The sequence below is a fragment of the Apodemus sylvaticus genome, chromosome 15, assembly GCF_947179515.1.
Source record: "Apodemus sylvaticus chromosome 15, mApoSyl1.1, whole genome shotgun sequence".
In the NCBI taxonomy this organism is placed as follows: Eukaryota; Metazoa; Chordata; class Mammalia; order Rodentia; family Muridae; genus Apodemus; species Apodemus sylvaticus.
Genome location: NC_067486.1, coordinates 68,060,505 through 68,065,141, shown reverse-complemented (window position 1 = coordinate 68,065,141; position 4,637 = coordinate 68,060,505).

Sequence of the window (4,637 nt, the reverse complement as noted above, 5' to 3'; positions counted from 1 at the left end):
GAGCTAAAGGGAATCCTCTTGATTCAGCCTCTGCAGAAGCTGGGCTCAAGGCCCACATAACTGGAGTTTTTATAACCCACCAGCTTCCCAATAATGACACGGAGACCTTTTATTTTATTTTTTTAAAGATTTATTATTTATTTATTTGTTTGTTTGTTTGTTTATTGTGGGTACACTGTCACTCTCTTCACACACACCAGAAGAAGGCATCAGATCCCATTACAGATGGTTGTGAGCCACCATGCGATTGCTGGGAATTGAACTCAGGACCTCTGGAAGAACAGTCAGTGCTCTTAACCACTGAGCCAACTCTCCATCCGGAGACCTTTTATTAATCAGGAAACGTCGGGCCTTAGCTTAACTTAAATTAATCCATTTATATTAATCAACGCCTGCCTTGTGGCTCGTTAACTTCTCAGCTTCACAAGCCTCACTTCCTCTGTGTCTGTCTAGTTAATCTCCAGCCTCAGACCTCTCCCAGAGTTCCTATCTCCCTGCCCAGAAGTCCCACCTGTTCTCTCCTGCTCTGCTGTTGGCCCTCCAGCTCCTCATTGAACCAATCAGGTGTTGGAGGGAAACCCTAAAACAGGTGATGCTTAACAATACCAAAGTCCGACCTGCGAGTTCAGCTCCCTGCAGGACACAGAAATTAGCATTTGAATAATACAACGACAGTCTTTACACAGTGCACAAAAAGATCAGCCCAACTTTGTTGTTGTGACAGTGGTGGCTGGAGTTGCCCCTAGGAACCTGAAACCCCTAATCAGCAGGAATTAGTCTAAAGAGGCCTCTACCACCTTCCCCCCCTCAGCCTTCTTTCTCTCCCACCTAGGGTTGGGGGGTTAGAAGGGAAGTAGAGGTGTAAGGACCTAATATAATAAAATTGCTAAAAACAAAAATGGCAGCGCAAAGTGATCAAGTCCACCCGCCTCCCAGAAGCTAGAGAAGAACTGACTATATAAAAACAGCTGGCTTCTGCCAGGCAGTGGTGGCGCAGGCCTTTAATCCCAGCACTTGGGAGGCAGAGGCAGGCGGGTTTCTGAGTTCAAGGCCAGCCTGATCTACCGAGTGAGTTCCAGGACAGCCAGGGATACACAGAGAAACCCTGTCTCAAACAAAACAAACAAAACAAACAAAAACGTAGCTGGCTTCAGCACCTGCAGGCAGGTTTTCTGTTGCACACAACGGAGCTCACTCCCAGCGGCAACCCCTTCCTTCTGCTTTCGCCCCACAGGAGGGGGTGGATGGCCTTAGGCCCTGAGAAGGCCTGCCTTTCTCCTGCCCTCACTAAGGCCGTTTATTTCCCTTTAACTCCACTTCACCCACAGATTGCCCCGTTTTTTTTCAGTTTCGACCTCTATCCTGACCTCAACTTCTCATTTCCTTTGCTCAGTTCCGTCCAAGGAAAACCACCTTGTACCCATGCACACTGACCAAGTGACCATCCCCATGCCAACACATAGCACACAGATGCCCCGGACGCACGCACAGAAAACGCCGCACACCACACTCCCCAGATGCATAGAAGATACCTCTGGCCTCAGGTGGAGACGAGGCAAGATTGGAACAGTCCGTGTGATTGTCTCCTTCCTCAAGAGTTAATCTAGTTGGACCTGTCAATCACTTGGCTAAAAGACCACTCAGGAAGGCCAGTTCACAGAGACCAAACCAAGATGGGAGGAATAATTATCCCCTGGGCGAGATGGTGCGTTTTCCTTCCTGGAAGCCCCGCCCCTTCAATACGGTTGGTTATGGAGTCTCAGCCAAGGCTTGCTTAAGTCTGCACACTTTTTTAATAACTAAGAAAAGTGTAACTTTTCTTTTATTCTTTCTATTTCCCCCACCACCTCAACAAACAAACAAACAAACAAATAAAAAACTTAGCTTCCTTTGCTTGATGCTCTGGGGTCTTCCCCGGAACTCACTCTGTAGACCAGGCTGGCCTTGAACTCAGAAATCCACCTGCCTCTGCCTCCCAAGTGCTGGGATTACAGGCGTGCGCCACCACCGCCCAGCTGACACTCTTTCTCCATGCATATCTGCTTGCCGCCCTTTACTGCACAGGACTTTACCTCTTCTCCATCTTCCTGTTTGCAGCAGCTGCTGAGATTTATAGTTTATAATTTGCCTGCTCTGTTGCTTTTCTCTTTAATGCTGATTTAAAAAAAAATTGTCTGCAGACAATTCCTTTTAAGTCTTCGTCTAATTTTTTTTAATTAATTGATTTATTCCTAGGCAGTGTCTCACTATTTAGCCCAGCTGCTCCCAACTCTCAAACTCAGAGATCCGTCTGCCTCTGCCTCTCCAGGGTTGGGATTAAAGGCCTGCACCATCATGTCCAGCTTTAAATTCTTTTTATAGAAATCAATAACCCCTCAAAAGTAATCTTGGTTTCACACAGATGCCACGTGCAGCCCATATCATACACATACTTTAAAAGTACAACACGCCGGGCGGTGGTGGCGCATGCCTGTAATCCCAGCACTCTGGGAGGCAGAGGCAGGTGGATTTCTGAGTTCCAGGCCAGCCTGGTCTACAGAGTGAGTTCCAGGACAGCCAGGGCTACACAGAGAAATCCTGTCTCGAAAAAAACGAAATCCAAAAAACAAACAAACAAAAAACCAAAGAGTACAACACATGCCATGCACAGCCTTTATTGTGCAGCACATATATCACACACGCGTGACACACGTGTGCCCCACCTCTCCTCTTACCCGTTGGCTTCCATGCTCATCTGCTTCATGGATGAGGAGCTGCAGAGTTGAAGTCCTGCTTCGCCTCTGCCCGCTTCCAGCTGCTCGGACCAACCAAAGTTCTCTCAATCTGCATACACGTTCAGAGCAGAAGCGGTTGCCACAGGGGCCTCCCTGCACAGTGGGAGCCTGTACCTTCTTCCCAGAATATCCAGATGGCCTGCCTGAGGGGACATGCCAGGGACAGTATGAGAACAGTCTCTCTGGGATTCTCAGTTCCAAAGCTGACCTCAGAGGCAGGGCTCCCAGGCCACCAGAGGGCTATTTTGGGATACTCGCCCTGGCCCCACCTCCTCTAGCAGGGCAGGATTGGCCAAATTCCTTGGTATTTGTGGGGATCCCATGCCCTCTTCTCTTTAGGCTCACTCCTGAGGCAGCACCGCCCTTGGCTGCTGAGCTACTGACCCATGGAGAGGCTTCAAACCTTCCCCAGAGGAGCATAGGAGACAGGTGTCGCCTCCCTCTAGGTCAGAGGCTCTTGTGGCTTTGCCACTGAGAAACCTCTAAAAACATGTGCAGGTCAGATAGAGGTTGGGATGGGTGACGGTTTTTGCAGTAGGTAAGGCAGTGGCCTCTTTCCTATGGGGAGCTCACTCCATGGGGGGCTAACACCTACCCGACAAGTGTCCAGGTGATGTAACCAGAGTAACCCTGAGGTTGCAGGGAGCTGCCCACACTATGGACCAGCAACTGCGATTACCCCCATATGACTCTCCAGTCTCCTGACATGGCCCACAATAGTTCTAAAAGCTTTCCTGGCATCCCCTCTTGCTGTCTTAAGAAGCCTTGCTGGACTATCAGGGCGATGGAGTAATTAAAGATTTTTTTTGCTGGGGTGTCAAAAACCTCTGCCACTTAGGAGGCCCAGTCCTCTGAGGAGGATCAAGCTGTGGTCTGCCAGGTCAGCACCCATGGATGAGAGAGAGGAACAGGGAAGGGGGCCCCCTGCAAAGATCCCAGAGTGAGTCTTTCAAAGGCAGTTTGGGAAGGATCTGAGGCTCTGAGGAGTGATGCGCAGGTGAGCAGGTAGGTGCTGGGCATGCCCGGAGCCCGGAGCCCGGAGCCCGGAGCCCAGAGCACGCACACTGCAAGCTGAGACCTGCCCTGTGACCAAGGCAAGGGGTCCAGCTAGGGGACCTTTCCTTCCCTGTGAATATGATCAGTGAACGTCTGAGAAGCCTGCAGACTGCTTCATCTGCAGTTAGCCAGAGCCTTTCCTGTGTGACTCCCCAGGGCGGGGCTTTCTTCTAATGTTCCTTCTGTAGCACAAGAGATACTTTATTTGGGGCACATCTGGCACATCACAACAAACATACTAAAACATGCTTACACCCCCACTATATATTTTTATGTATGTGTGTGTGTGCTATGTATAGCATATGTATATATACGTGTGTGCTATGTATACATATATATAGTGTGTATATATATGCATGTGTATGTGCTATAAACTTTTTAAAAGAATGTTGAAACAATGGTTTAAGAAACTGTTAAGCTTTCTTTTTCTTTTTTTCTTCCTTCCTTCTTTCTTCCTTTCTTCCCTTCTTTTGTTTTTTCTTTGTCCTTTTTTTTTAATCAAGTATAGTCTAACAGGAGTCAAACTGAAAAGGGAAACTTCAGTTGAGAAAAATGTCTCCATCAGATTGTCTAGTAGGCAAAAGATCATTGCGTATTTTCTTGAAAAAAAAAAACTAATTGGGGACAAGGACCTTCAGCATTTGGACATGCAGATTCCCAGTTCAAGCATTAGAACCACTCCCCAGCACACTTGCTCTTGCAGAGGACCTGAGTTCCATTCCCAGCACCGACATGGTGACTCACAATCATCTGATCCAGGGATCTGACGCCCCACTTCTGACTTCTGTGGTACAAGACATACACATG